At 44.3% G+C, this 16,016-nt stretch overlaps 1 protein-coding gene across 3 annotated transcripts in view; it reads left to right on the top strand.

Moving 5' to 3' along the window:
- The window catches only part of KCNQ5 (potassium voltage-gated channel subfamily Q member 5), a 649,180-nt gene that overhangs the window by 568,184 nt on the left and 64,980 nt on the right, over nucleotides 1–16,016 (top strand). The window lies entirely within an intron of this gene.

Consider the following 16,016-nt stretch of genomic DNA (forward strand, 5'->3'; position numbering starts at 1 on the left):
AATCTGCAAACTGACCAAGATGACCAGGGGCTCAGGACACCTGAGGTGCAGGAAGAAGGGCCAGAGTCTTTCTGGACCCAGTGGAGGTGCTGGTCCTTTTATACTGAGCACTGCTTTTCCCTACATCAGGGGCCAACTGCTCATCTTCCTTAGAGAGAGTCCTGTTGAAAGTTCTTATCTAATGATAACTGGAATTCTAGTTCTTCTCCCAAAAGGAATTAACCTATTTTATTTACTATATTAAGTGGCAGAAGCTTCCTTTGCCAACACATTTTACTGAGTGCCATACAATTTCCACGTTTATGAAATAAAACCTTCTTTTTCATTTTGGCTTTCCTTTTAAGAATGCCCCCTGGGATCTCTTATCCTGGGCAAAGGACCAAAATCAAATCGCATCTTCCATTAATGCATAAAAGCTTGCAAAGGCCATCAGCCCCTGTGCTCACCCCCCAGGCAGAACCTGAATTTTCCCAGGCCCTGAGAGCCCGCGGGATAAAATTAACAACCCGGGTCATGATCACAGTGACCTCAGGTTCCCTCGGTCCCAGGCCCCTCCCGGCCCATTCAGAGCTCCTGGGGCCGCCCTCCCCACACTCTCAGGGGATCCCCCAGAGTCCCCTCCACACACCTCCCACGCTGCACACCTTTGGACACCCTCCAAGTAGTGCCAGAGGCTGACCCGATGTGGCCCCTCCTGATGGAGCTTGCAGCTCCCTTCTGCGCTGCACACTTGACCTGTCTCCCACCTGCCCAGGCTCCCCACCACCTGCCACTGTGCTGAGATGGGAAGGGCTCTCTGCCCAGCACTGTGCCTGCATGCTAAGTCACTTCAGTCACGTGCAACATTTTGTGACCACCCCCCCCACCCCGCCCTGCCCCAGGCTCCTCTGTCCATGGGATTCTCCAGGCAAGAATGCTGGAGGAGGTTGCCATGTCCTCCTCCAGGGGATCTTTCAGACTGTACACCCCACACCAAGCCCCCAAGTACCCAGAGTCACTGGCAGCACAGCTTTTCAGCATCCTCTGGTTTCCACACTCTCCTCCCCAGGAATTTGGCTGAAAGCCCATGAACAGCTGAGTCGAGAGTTACCAGTAACAAGGCTTATGGAGCACTCAAAATAGACTTGCTGAATATAAATGGACACACATTTCTGGAAGGCAAGTTGGCAAAAGACACCAAAGCCTTTACATCTGCCTGAGCTCGGACACCTCCTACCCTGCAGTTTCATTTCTAATTCCATTTCTAGCAATTCCATATCCTAGAAGTGAAGTAGCATACATACAATATAATGAAGTAACAGACATTAGAAAAGATGCTATAAGTCTAAAATTATTGAAATAGAAAAAGGATCACAAAAAATAAATTATTCCATTTTGGCTCTGTGTGTGTGTGTGTGTGTGTAAATTCATGTGTTTATAGTAAAAGTTCTGGAGAGATTTACAACAGTGAATGAACAGTTATCTCCAAGTGGTGACATCATAGTTGTATTATGTTTGTTCATATGTATTATTTTGTTCATCTGTATTATCTATTATTTCTAAAATGAGCATGTATCCTTTTGTGATAAGAAAGCAGAAGAGGATTTTCTATTAAAAATCGGGTCCTCCTTTCAGATGCTGCCTCTTTCCTTCCCCACGGTGGGATATTGTTTGTACTCCCGTCGGTCCTGTCCCCACGTTGGTCCAGCGGGGGGCACCAAACCCTTCTCCTTAGCCCAAATTCCCCCTTACCTTGGTGCTGGCACAACCCTTCACTGTGTGTGGACGTGAATTGTCTAATAAGGTTTGACAGCTCCTACTACAAATAGACCCCTTCATGGATCACAGCCTTGTCACGGCAAAGGGCTTCCATAAGTCAAAGTATGAGTCTTGGCATGCAGGGCCACTCAAGACAGATGGGTCATAGTGAAGAGTTCTGACAAAATATGGTCCAGTGAAGGAGGGAATGGAACACCACTCCAGTATTCTTACCGTGAGAACCCCTAAACAGTATGAAAAGGCAAAAAAGATATGACACCTGAAGATGAAGGCCCCAAGTTAGAAGGTATCTAATATGCTACTCAAGAAGAGCAGAGGGCAGTTACTAATAGCTCCAGAGAGAATGCAGTGGCTGAGCTGAAGCAGAAACGACACTCAGGTGTGGATGTGTCTGGTGCTGAAAGTAAAGTCTGATGCTGTAAAGAACAGTATTTTATAGGAACCTGGAATGTTAGGTCCATGAATCAAGGTAAATTGAAAGTGGTCAAATAGGAGATGTCAAGCGTGAACGCCGACATCTTAGGAAGCAGTGAACTAAAATGCACAGGAGTGGGCAAATTTAATTCACATGATCATTGTGTCTGCTACTGTGGGCAAGAACCCTTTGAAAGATATAAAGTACGCTTGTAGTCAACAAAAGATTCTGAAATGCAGTACTTGGGTTCAATCTCAAAAATGGCAGAATGGTCTCAGGTCATTTCCAAGGCAACCACTCAACATCACAGTAATCCAAGTCTGTGCCCGAACCAGTAATGCTGAAGAAGTTGAGTGACCTATGAAGACCTACAAGGCTTTCCAGAACTAACACCAGAAAAAGATCTCCTTTTCATCACAGGGGACTGAAATGCGAAAGTAGGAAGTCAAGAGATACCTGGAGTAACAGGCAAGTTTGGCCTTGGAGTACAAAATGAAGCAGGGCAAAGGCTAACAAAGTTTTGTTAAGAGAACACACTGTTCATAACAAACACCCTTTTCCAACAGCACAAGAGACAGCTTTACACATCAGTTCAGTTCAGTCACTCAGTCATGTCCAACTCTTCTCGACCCCATGGACTGCAACACCAACTCCATCACCAACCCCCAGAGCTTGCTCAAACTCATGTCCATCGAGTTGGTGAAGCCATCCAACCATCTCATCCTCTGTCATCCCCTTCTGCTCCCAGAATCAGGGTCTTTTCCAATGAGTCAGTTCTTTGCAACAGGTGGCCAAAGTATTGGAATTTCAGCTTCAACATCAGTCCTTCCAATGAACACCCAGGACTGATTTCCTTTAGGTTGGACTCGTTGGATCTCCTTCCAGACCAAGGGACTCAAGAGTCTTCTCCAACACCACAGTTCCAAAGCATCAATTCTTTGGTGCTCAGCTTTCTTCACAGTCCAACTCTCACATCCATACATGACTACTGGAAAAACCATAGCTTTGACTAGATGGACCTTGTTGGCAAAGTAATATGTCTGCTTTTTAATATGCTATCTAGGTTGGTGATAGCTTTCCTTCCAAGGAGCAAGCATCTTTTAATTTCATGGCTGCAATCACTATCTGCAGTGATTTTGGAGCCCCAAAATATGAAGTCTATCATTGTTTCCATTGTTTCCCCATCTATTTGCCATGAAGTGATGGGACCAGATGCCATGATCTTAGTTCTTTGAATGCTGAGTTTTAGGCCAACTTTTTCACTCCATTCTTTCACTTTCATTAAGAGGCTCTTTAGTTCTTCTTCATTTTCTGCCCTAATGGTGGTGTCATCTGCATCTCTGAGGTAATTGATATTTCTCGAAGCAATCTTGATTCCAGCTTGTGCTTCATCCAGACCAGCATTTTGATGATGTCACACATGGATATCACCAAATGGTCAATAAAGAAATGAGACTGATTGTGTTCTTTGCAGCCAAAGATGGAGAAACTCTATACAGTCAGCAAAACAACTCCTGGAGCTGACTGTGACTTAGAGCTCCTTATTGCAAAATTCAGAATTAAATGGAAGAAAACCATTATTCTATTCAGATATAACCTCAGTCTTATCACTTATGATTATACAGTGAAGTTGATGAATAGATTCAAGAGATTAGATCTGGTAGACAGAGTGTCTGAAGAACTATGGACAGAGGTTCCTAACATTGTATAGGAGGCAATGACCAAAACCATCTCAAAGAGAAAGAAATGCAAGAAGGCAAAATGGCTGTCTGAGGAGGCTTTACAAATATCTGAGAAGAGAAGTGAAAAGCAAGGGAGAAAGGGAAAGATATACCCAACTGAATTCCAGAGAATATTCAAGGAGAGATAAGAAGCCCTCCTTAAATGAACAATGCAAAGAAGTAGAGGAAAACAATAGAATGAGAAAGACCAGAGATCTCTTCAAGAAAACTGGAGAAATCAGAGGAACATTTCATGCAAGGATGAGCATGATAAGGACTGAAACAGCAAGTACCTAACAGAATCATGACCCAGATAATCATGATGGTGTGATCACTCACCTAGAGCCAGACATCCCGGAATGTGAAGTCCAGTGGGCCTTAGAAAGCATCACTATGAACAAAGCTAGTGGAGGTGATGGAATTCCAGTTGAGCTATTTCAAATCCTGAAAGATGATGCTGTGAAAGTGCTGCACTCAATATGCCAGCAAATTTGGAAAACTCAACAGTGGCCACAGGACTGGAAAAGGTCAGTTTTCATTCCAATCTCAAAGAAAGGCAATGCCAAAGAATGCTCAAACTACCGCACAATTGTACTCATCTCACACGCTAGTAAAGTAATGCTCAAAATTCTCCAAGTCAGACTTCAGCAATATGTGAACCCTGAACTTCCTGATGTTCAAGCTGGTTTTAGAAAAGGCAGAGGAACCAGAGATCAAATTGCCAACATCCACTGGATCATCAAAAAAGCAAGGGAGTTCCAGAAAAACATCTATTTCTGCTTTCTTGACTATGTCAAAGCCTTTGACTGTGTGGATCACAATAAACTGTGGAAAATTCTGAAAAAGATGGGAATACCAGACCACCTGACTGGCCTCTTGAGAAACCTATATGCAGGTCAGGAAGCAACAGTTAGAAATGGACATGGAACAACAGACTGGTTCCAAATAGGAAAGGAGTATGTCAAGGCTGTATATTGTCACCCTGCTTATTTAACTTCTATGCAGAGTATATCATGAGAAATACTGGGCTGGAAGAAGCACAAGCTGGAATCAAGATTGCTGGGAGAAATATCAATAACCTCAGATATGCAGATGACACCACCCTTATGGCAGAAAGTGAAGAGGAACTAAAAAGCCTCTTGATGGAAGTGAAAGAGAAGAGTGAAAAAGTTGGCTTAAAGCTCAACATTCAGAAAACTAAGATCATGGCATCCGGTCCCGTCACTTCATGGGAAATAGATGGGGAAACAGTGGAAACAGTGTCAGACTTTATTTTTCTGGGCTCCAAAATCACTGCAGATGGTGACTGCAGCCATGAAATTAAAAGACGCTTACTCCTTGGAAGGCAAGTTATGACCAATCTAGATAGCATATTCAAAAGCCAACAAAGGTCCATCTAGTCAAGGCTTTGGTTTTTCCAGTGGTCATGTATGGATTTGAGAGTTGGACTGTGAAGAAAGCTGAGCACCGAAGAACTGATACTTTTGAACTGTGGTGTTGGAGAAGACTCTTGAGAGTCCCTTGGACTGCAAGGAGATCCAACCAGTCCATTCTGAAGGAGATCAGTCCTGGGTGTTCTTTGGAAGGAATGATGCTAAAGCTGAAACTCCAGTACTTTGGCCACCTCATGTGAAGAGTTGACTCATTGGAAAAGACTCTGATGCTGGGAGGGATTGGAGGCAGGAGGAAAAGGGGACGATAGAGAATGAGATGGCTGGATGGCATCACCGACTTGATGGACGTGAGTTTGAGTAAACTGGGAGTTGGTGATGGACAGGGAGGCCTGACGTGCTGCAATTCATGGGGTTGCAAAGAGTCAGACATGACTGAGCGACTGAACTGAATAGAAGCAGAAGAGATTAAGAAGAGGTGGCAGCAATACACAGAAGAACTATACACAAAGGGTCTTAATGATCCAGATAACCATGGTAGTGTGGTCTCTCACCTAGAGCCGGACATCCTGGACAGTGAAGTCAAGTGGGCCTTAGGAAATATTACTATGAGCAAAGTTACTGGAGCTGATGGAATTTCAGCTGAGCTATTTAAAATCCTAAGAAATAATGCTGTTAAAGTGCTGCACTCAATATGTCAGCAAATTTGGAAAACTCAGCAGTGACCATAGGACTGGAAAAGGAATTTTCATTCCCATCCCAAAGAAGGGCAATGCCAAAGTATGTTCACACTAGCATACAATTTCACTCATTTTGCATGCTAGTAAGATTATGCTCAAAAATCCTTCAAGCTAGGTTTCAACAGTACATAAACCAAAAAATTCCTAATGTACAAGGTGGATTTAGAAAAGGCAGAGGAATCAGAGATCAAATAGCCAACATTCATTGTTCATAGAGAAAGCAAGGGAATTTCAGAAAAATATCTACTTTTCCTTCATTGACTATGCTAAAGCCTTTGACTGTGTGGATCACAACAAACTGTGGAAAATTCTTCAAGAGATGGGAATACCAGACCACTTGACCTGTCTGCTGAGAAGCATGTATATGGGTCCAGAAGCAACAGTTAGAACCAGACATGGAAAAACTGAGTGGTTCAAAATTGGGAAAGGAGTATGACAAGGCTGTATATTGTCACCCTACTTATTCAACTTCTATGCAGAGCACATCATACAAAATGCTGGACTGGATGAATCATAGGCTGGAATCAAGATTGCCAGGAGAAATATCAACAACCTCAGATATGCAGATGAACCCCACCCTTATGGCAGAAAGTGAAGAGGAACTAAGGAGTCTTCTGATAAGAGTGAAAGCAGAGAGTGAAAAAGCTGGCTTAACTCAACATTCAAAAAACTAGGATCATGGCATCCAGTTCCATCACTTCATGGCAAATAGAAGGCGAAAAGTGGAAGCAGTGACAGGCTATATTTTTCTGGATTCCAAAATCACTTCAGACGGTGACTTTAGCCAAGAAATTAAAAGATACTTGCTCCTTGGAAGGAAAACTATGAGAAACATAGACAGCATATTAAAAAGCAAAGACATTACTTTGCCAACAAAGGTCCATCTAGTCAAAGCTATGGTTTTTCCAGTAGGCATGTATGGATGGGAAAGTTGGGCCATAAAGAAGGCTGAGTGCCCAAGAATTGATGCTTTTGAACTGTGGTGCTAGAGAGGACTCTTGAGAGTCCCTTGGACTGCAAGGAGGTCAAATCAATCAATTCTAAAGGAAATCAACACTAAATATGCATTGAGAGGACTGATGCTGAAGCTACAACTCTAGTACTTTGGCCACCTGATGCAAAGAGTCAACTCACAGGAAAAGATTCTGATTCTGGGAAGGATTGAAGGCAAAAGGAGGAGGGGGCAGCTCCCGCCCTAGGTTCCTACATGGTGGAAACATATCTAATGCCCCAGGGAGTCCACACCCTTCCTACATGTCTTCAGAAAGCATGCGCCTCCATACTGTGAAGTCCTTACAGTTGGTTGAACACATCTAAATATAAATGTCATAGAATCCAGATGGAAAATGAATTCTCCTTGCATGTTTGGCCAGAGGGAAAGCATTTTTCAAAGATTCCTGGAGTCAGCTCTGTCCATCACACTATTTCAAGTTACTGCAAAAATGCCTCAGGGGTCAGACAGAAACAGAAGTCCTTCTCTTTTCAGATCACAAATTGGAAAGATCTCCCACCATCCACTTTCTGCATCATTTTGTAAAAGTGCATTTCTGTTTGGTTAGAAAAGAATTGCTTTTCCCTGGCTGATGCCTGACTGAATTGGTCCTGAGTTCCCCAAGTAACCAGAGGCCAACTGCTGTCGTATTGAAGTAGTTTTGCTGGCCACCTGCCCACAAGAGACTGTGATCCCCGACTCCTTATTGTACCCAGTAGCCCAGAACCCTGACCTCTGACTCACCTCAACATTAGACCTTGGGAACAGAGAATTCTCTATATAGACAAAAAAAGAAAAAGAAAAAATGAAGTAGCTATCAAATAAATGTAGACTTCAATTTATACATTTTTATTTATGGTGCCTCTCCAGGTTTTAAGTATTTCTAAAATCCACTTATCATAGAAAATAATATATAATACTGCATTCAGCTCCTGATTATTTCAGATCTCTTTGCTCATTCACTTCTGGGGCTCTTTTTTTCTACTTCTTTTTTTCCTTTACACATTTTAGGCATGTCAGTGCCCACTAACAGCTCGGGGAAAGTAGATGAATAGCAGTAAGGAAAACAAAAACTTACACTGGCCTTGAAGTTATTAAATAAGTTACATTTGAAAAATAATGGGCCTGTAACTGAAAGATAACATAAAAAAAGAAATTTAAGGTTAATCTGTAAATCTTAATGAAATGGAAAAAGTGAAAGCCTCTCAGTCGTATCCATCTCTTCGTGACCCTATAGACAGCATCCCACCAGGCTCCTCTGTCCATGGAATTCTCCAGGTCAGAATACTGGAGTGGGTAGCCGTTCCCTTCTCCAGGGGATCTTCCAACCCAGGGGTCAAACCCAGGTCTCCCGCATTGCAGGTGGATTCTTTACCATCTGAGCCACCAGAGAAGCCGGAGAACACTTAAGTGGGTAGCCAATCTCTTCTCCAAGGAATCTTCCCGATCCAGGAATCAAACCAGGGTCTCCTGCATTGCAGGCGGATTCTTTACCAGCTGAGCTACCATGGAAGCCATGTAAATTTTAATAATTTCTGCCAAATCTGATATCCTTTACTACAGAGGACTTTCCAGATGTTGCAGTGGTAAAGAATCTATCACCTGCAATCCAGGAGACTCAAGAAACATGGCTTCAATCCTTGCATCGGGAAGATCCCTTGGAGAAGGAAATGGTAAACTGCTCCACTCTTCTTGCCTTGAGAATCCCATGGACAGAGGGGCCTGGCAGGCTATAGTCCGTGGGGTTGCAAAGAATCAGACAAGATTAAGCACACATATGCTGCACTGCACTGTATGCTCAGAGAGCTGATATGCCTGGTGTGCATTGGGTACCTATTTACTACAGATGATATTATTTTTATGATTTAATAACTCTTACAAAAGGTTGTTAAATATTCCATGTTGTTTTTATTTGCTATAATTTTGATTAAATTTACATGTTACAGTTTAAAAGGGCACAATTTTAAATTCCACATCCATGTGTACCTGAGAAGTGGAAAGTAACAGGCAAATTTTAGCACCAGAAATTTAGAAAGAGGAAAAGGAAGAAAAACTATAAGGAACTAGGGTGGTGTTGCCATAGCAAATTTATTTTGACCAATAAGAGATGAGGGATTCTCCAGGCAAGAATACTGGAGTGGGTTGCCATTTCCTTCTCCACGGGATCTTCCTGACCCAGGAACTGAACCCAAGTCTCCTGCATTGCAGGCAGGTTCTTTACCAACTGAGCTGTGAGGGAAGCCCTGATGAATAATAATAAGAGATAGAAATGTTCCATTAGCCAGTCAATAGTATTTAAGCTTCTTCACATAATCTCAAAAATTAGGTTGGATATGACTTTCTGAGAATCCATATATAATGAGTGTGAGCTGTATGGTTTTTGTTTTTTTTTTCTTTCTGTGTCTTATTTATCTCAGTGGCATAATGTCCTCCGGGTCCATCCATGTTGTTGCAAATGGCAGGATGTCTTTCTTTTTTAAGGATGAGTAATACTCCACTGCATAATTTATACAACTTCCTTTAACTATCAGATCAGATCAGATCAGTCGCTCAGTCATGTCCGACTCTTTGCGACCCCATGAATCGCAGCATGCCAGGCCTCCCTGTCCATCACCAACTCCCAGAGTTCACTCAGACTCACATCCATCGAGTCAATGATGCCATCCAGCCATCTCATCCTCTGTCATCCCCTTCTCCTCCTGCCCCCAATCCCTCCCAGCATCAGAATCCTTTCCAATGAGTCAACTCTTCACATGAGGTGGCCAAAGTACTGGAGTTTCAGCTTTAGCATCATTCCTTCCAAAGAAATCCCAGGGCTGATCTCCTTCAGAATGGACTGGTTGGATCTCCTTGCAGTCCAAGGGACTCTCAAGAGTCTTCTCCAACACCACAGTTCAAAAGCATCAATTCTTCAGCGCTCAGCCTTCTTCACAGTCCAACTCTTACATCCATACATGACCACAGGAAAAACCATAGCCTTGACTAGATGAACCTTTGTTGGCAAAGTAATGTCTCTGCTTTTCAATATGCTATCTAGGTTGGTCATAACTTTCCTTCCAAGGAGTAAGCATCTTTTAATTTCATGGCTGCAGTCACCATCTGTAGTGATTTTGGAGCCCAGAAAAATAAAGTCTGACACTGTTTCCACTGTTTCCCCATCTATTTCCATGAAGTGGTGGGACCAGATGCCATGATCTTCGTTTTCTGAATGTTGAGCTTTAAGCCAACTTTTTCACTCTCCACTTTCACTTTCATCAAGAGGCTTTTTAGTTCCTCTTCACTTTCTGCCATAAGGGTGGTGTCATCTGCATATCGGAGGTTATGTATATCAAATCATCATGGTATACTTTTTAAATATGTACAATTTTAAAAATACAATAAAAATATTAGGTGGGTTAGAAATGATATGGTATCTCAATAAATGAGAATAATGATGAAAGTGACATTTATTGGCTGGCACTGTTCTAAATGCTTGACTTCTATGATTTCCCTTCAGTCTCTCAGTACTGAGTCTGAGTGAACTCCTGGAGTTGGTGATGGACAGGGAGGCCTGGCGTGCTGCGATTCATGGGGTCGCAAAGAGTCGGACATGACTGAGTGACTGAACTGAACTGACCCCTATGAGGGAGGCATGCTGTGACCCCGGTCTTGTGAATGAGGGGCCTAAGACCTGCCCAGACCTAACAGCCATGAACAGGGAGCCCAGGGCACCTCCAGTCTGACTTCCTTCCCAGCCTCCTGTGGGACCCATTCGCAGCTGGACCCCAGATGTCATATCAGTTTCCCCTAAAGCATCTTTCATTTCCCCTTCTCCCCACTGTTGCTCTCCCCATCTTCACTTGGCCAGATCCCCTCCCTTAGAAACCATTCAGCTTTGCCACTGGCCCACCCACCCTTCTCCCAGCCTGAACTGCCCAACTTCTGAACTGCATCGTCTTCAGAGAGTGGAAGATTTGGCAGATTGGGAACAATGACCTGTCTCTGTGTCGATCAGGCATCCGAAAGGGGCTGAGGGCCACAGCCGGCTGGCCTGTGTCTGTTTACCCAGGCGGGGGGACAACCACAAGGCCATCTGTGATCTGTTTCCAGATATAAGAGGTGGTGTCAGGAGACAGATCGTGGTCCACACAGATGATGAGCACGTGAAACATGGCAGAAGCAAGTCCATCGAGCACCAGGCAGCCTGAACCCAATGAATGAAGTTAGGAAGCGCTAAGTCCAGGTTTCTGGCAACTAGTTTGCTATCAAAGAGGCTTTGGTGACAGACCCTGCTATGCTGGGAACACCTTTCAGAGGTGCCTCGAAGGGCAGGGCAGTCTGGAGCAAGATAAGGAGGAGCTGCAGTTGGATCCACCCTGTAGAGCATAAAAAAATCTGCTTCCATGCTACACGTGTAACCAGCGTGTGTCAACGTGTATGACCTTGTCTCTGCTCAAGGGGAAGTATTAGTTCTTGTGGGTGATCCACTGGCCATTCTGGGAGATGTGTCCTCGCCAGATGTTTGTGAGAAAGACTGGCAGCCCTGTGCAGGAGATGTGTGGAGGTCCCCTGAGTGGAGGCTGGGTGGGCAAAAGATGGGAACTGCTTTCCAGTCGTGGGGTCCCCACGGCCCATTCTTTTGTTCTAGGCCCTGCTGCAAGCTCTCCTCTCTTTGCTTCTCCTCTGCTGCCTTTCTCTGGCCCCCAAGCCAGGGTGCCTGTCAGGGTGCACTTGACTGCGTGGCACAAGAGTGAAAGTGAAAAGTCACTCAGTCGTGTCCGACTCTTTGTGACCCCACAGACTATCCAGTCTATGGAGCTCTCCAGGCCAGAATACTGGAGTGGGTAGCCTTTCCTTTCTCCAGGGGATCTTCCCAACCCAGGGATCGAGCCCAGGTCTCCCGCAGTGCAGGCGGATTCTTTACCAGCTGAGCCACAAGAGAAGCCCAAGAATACTGCAATGGGTAGCCTTTCCTTTCTCCAGGGGATCTTCCCAACTCAGGATTTGAACCCAGGTCTCCCTCATTGCAGGCAACCAACTGAGCTTTCAGGGAAAACCGTGGCACAAGAGAAGCAAGTTCAGTTACCTTGCTGCTGCTACTGCTGCTAAGTCACTTCATTCGTGTCTGACTCTGTGTGACCCCAGAGACGGCAGTCCACCAGGCTCCCCCGTCCCTGGGATTCTCCAGGCAAGAACACTGGAGTGGGTTGCCATTTCCTTCTCCAATGCATGAAAGTGAAAAGTGAAAGTGAAGTCACTCAGTCGTGTCCGACTCTTAGCGACCCCATGGACTGCAGCCTACCAGGCTCCTCCATCCGTGGGATTTTCCAGGCAAGAGTACTGGAGTAGGGTGCCATTGCCTTCTCCGTTACCTTAAGTGGTAATAAAATGTGTAATCGACACCACAGGGGAAAGAGCAGCCCCCAGCCAGGAGGCAGGCGCCCTTGCCCCGCTTCTCTGGGCTCTCTCTAGTCTCCCTTTCCTCTGCCCAGCTGTAGTCTGGGTGCTGTCTTCCCCCAGGTTGGGAGCAAGACACCCATAAGCACCTTCACATACAACACTGAGAGGCAAGGAGGGGACCGGCCTGTTTGTGAGGAACACTGTCCATTCCGGTCTCTCTTTGTAGAATCTGGTCTCAGGCCTGAAATGACCGCTGGTGAGGATGGTGGCTCTGGGTCTGGGGTCAGAGTTCCCTGCGGCCCAAGGGTCAAGAGGTGGGGCAGGAGGGGTGACTGAAGAGACGTGAAGCTGTGCGTTTGGAGACTGGCTTTCAGAAGGAAACCTTAGTGGTGTCAGAGGCAGCCAAGAAATGGTTCCTACTTTGTGGTGAAGGTGAGGAGGCAGAATGCCTCTGAACATGTTTCCTCCCAAATATTCCGCCCTTCTGTCACGTCTGTTTCTCTGAGCGTCCAAAGGCCAGATTTTTCTGTTTATTATTGCTCTTTCCTCCTTTCTTCCATCACCTAATCTTCATGAGACCATGAGTGCAGACCAGCCTAACTCCCTTGTATTTCAAAAGCAGGACAAGGTGGGTAAAGGGAAACCTGAGGAAAAAACAAATGAATTCGAATTTTTTTTTTTAATGAATTTATTTATTTTAATTGGAGGCTAATTACTTTACATATTGTAGTGGTTTTTGCCATACATTGGCGTGAATCAAATTTAAATAACACACCAGCCCAGGCTGTGCGTTTCCTGTTGCCGCTGCCACCCAGGGAAACCTGAGTTAGTGCTTCCTTCACTAGCACCTCACCAGCCCCAGATGCCTCACCCCCAAGTTGCTGGCCAGGACCCCTTCTTCCCCTTCAGGAGAATGACAGCCAACCAGGTCTCACCTGAAATTAGCAAAAGAAAAAAAAAAATGCACTGCTCTCAACTCCTCTTGAAGATAGAAAAGTCCCTCCCCTTCCTCCCTTCCTTAACTTCTGTTCCCTGGGCCCCCAGCCCACCGTCTCCTAGAACTCTAGTTTGAGATCATCAATGTAAGGTCAGTAGGACAGTGACAGAAAAGAAGCATTTCAGCAGTTGGCCACCAGCCTCAACCAACAGGCTCCTGTCCGCACAGTGGGACGTTTTCTTCCAAGGGGCATAAATCACAGGCCATCAGCATCTTGTCCTTGACTCATCCACACACACAGGGCTTTCGTTTAATGCTGAGCCTCGTCTACGCTTCTTCTGCAGTGGCATCTTCTTCCCTCGTGTGTTTCTCAGTCTCCCTAGATGACATTTTTGGTGTTTCCACAAAATGCCAAGCACAGCACTGCACTTACTGTTTTTTTCCTGACTCTGCACTGATGGCCCAGCTTTTGCCAGGCTCTGATTATCATTTTACACAATATATGATACTCCCTGGCACTTCCTGAAATTACCTGATGATGCCTCTGCATCGTGTCAACAGAATTAATTCTCGTGAAGGCGGTATTCCCTCAGAGCTTCACCTGGACCCTGGCAGAACAAAGCCTAAGGGTTTTCTTTCATGACCAAATGAAAGGACTTCTTGAAAATGACTGGACCCAAAGTCTGGAAATTAGTCCACAGTCCACTCTATGCCCAGCTTAATGGTTGGCGTAATTCTGTGCAAGAGCCTGGAGGGTATTTAGTAGGAATCTGAAACACACTTTCCATCTTTCAGCAAGTATTTGGTGAACTTGGTTACCTGGAGGAATCCCCTCAGTTCCAGTCCCTGGGTTTCTTTTCTCCTTATTTGTCTGATTCAGCCAGTCCCTTCTCCACCCAGAGACAGACCCTGCTCCTCCCCTGTGGGTTCTGCATTCCTCCTCTGCCCCAAGATCTGAGTCTATGTCCGTGGTTCTTATTTCTCTTGGGAGCCGGGAGAGGAGGGCCCTTTCAATCTCTGCTTATAGACTCTAAGAGACTACGTAATTATTGTATTTCTGGTAAGGTTGCTTTTTCCAATTCTTGTTGTAAAATGCCAGTTCCTCATTTCTAATTACTGGGGAAATGCATTTCTATTTTGATCAGACTGGAGATCACTCTGGCCTTCTATTCTAATCTAAGTACTCTGTATCATAGAACAGGATTTCTGTCCAGATTTCTCTAGGCTCTTACCCAATGTTTGCTGCCACCCTGCAGTGACAGGGAAAATTATATTCGGTTCCTCTTGGTAGGAGAAAATAGCTCCATGCTTAAGGTATGAGTTACGGGTAGATTCTGCCTCCTCCTTCTGGCAGACTGTAAGCTGCCAAGTGACCTCTGAGTACGACTTTAAGCCATGTCTTCCACCTTCTGAGGATCTAAATTTTATTGTTTTAACTTTTCATTGTATATTGGAGTATAGGCAATTAACAATGTTATGATAGTTTTAGGTACACAGTGAAAGGACTCAGCCATACATATGCATGTATCCATTCACTCCCAAACCTCTCTCCCATTCAGGCTGCCACATGACGTTGAAAATAGTTCCCTGTACTTTACAGGAGAACCTTGTTTATCCATTTAAATATAGCAGTGTGTACATGCCCATCCCAAACTCCCTAACTATCCGTTCCCCCACCCTAATCTTTCCTCCTTAGCAACCATAACATTGTTCTCTAAGTCTGCTGTTTGTTTCTATTTTGTAAATAAGTTCATTTGTATCATTTATTTTTAGATTCTACATATAAGGGATATCATACAGTATTTCCCTTTCTCTGCCTGACTTACTTCAGTCAATATGACAATCTCTAGGTCCACCCATGTTCCTTCAAATTGCACTGTTTTACTCTTTTTTAATGGCTGAGTAATGTTCTGTTGTATATATGTACCACATCTTCTTTATCCATTCCTCTGTCGATGGACGTTTAGGTTGCTTTTGTGTCTTGGCTATTGTAACTTGTGCTGCAGTGAAGATTGGGGTGCCCGTATCCTTTCAGACCACATGTTTCTCTGGATTCATGCCTCCTGGGCATGTATTTCATGCCCAGTGGTACTGCAGGATCATATGGTAATTCTAGTCTTTTAAGGAACCTATATACTCTTCTCCATAGTGGTTGTACCAATTTACATTCCCACCAACAGTGTAGGAGGGTTCCTTTTTCTCCACACTCTCTTGTTTGCAGACTTTATAAAGATGACCATCCTGATTGCTGTGCAGTGATATCTCATTGTACTTTTGATTTGCACTTCTTTAATAATTAGTGGTGTTGGACAACTTTTCATTACCTCTTGGCCATCTATTTGTTTTCTTTGGATAAATGTCTATTTAGGTCTTCTGCCCATTTTCTGATTGAGTTATTTGTTTTTATGATAATATGCCACATGAGCTATTTGTGAATTTTGAATACTAATCCCTTGTCAGTCGCATCATTTGCAAATATTTTCTCTCAGTATGTAGGCTGTCTTTTTGTTTTGTTTATGATTTCCTTTGCTGTGCAAAAGCTTTTGAGTTTAATTACATCCCATTTGTTTATTTTTATTTCCATTACTCTGGGAGACAGATCAAGAAAGATATTGTTGCAATTTATGTCAGAGTGTTCTGCCTATGTTTTCCTATAGGGGTTTTACAGTATCAAGTCTCACATT

Source organism: Bos taurus, chromosome 9 (assembly GCF_002263795.3).
Source record: "Bos taurus isolate L1 Dominette 01449 registration number 42190680 breed Hereford chromosome 9, ARS-UCD2.0, whole genome shotgun sequence".
NCBI lineage: Eukaryota > Metazoa > Chordata > Mammalia > Artiodactyla > Bovidae > Bos > Bos taurus.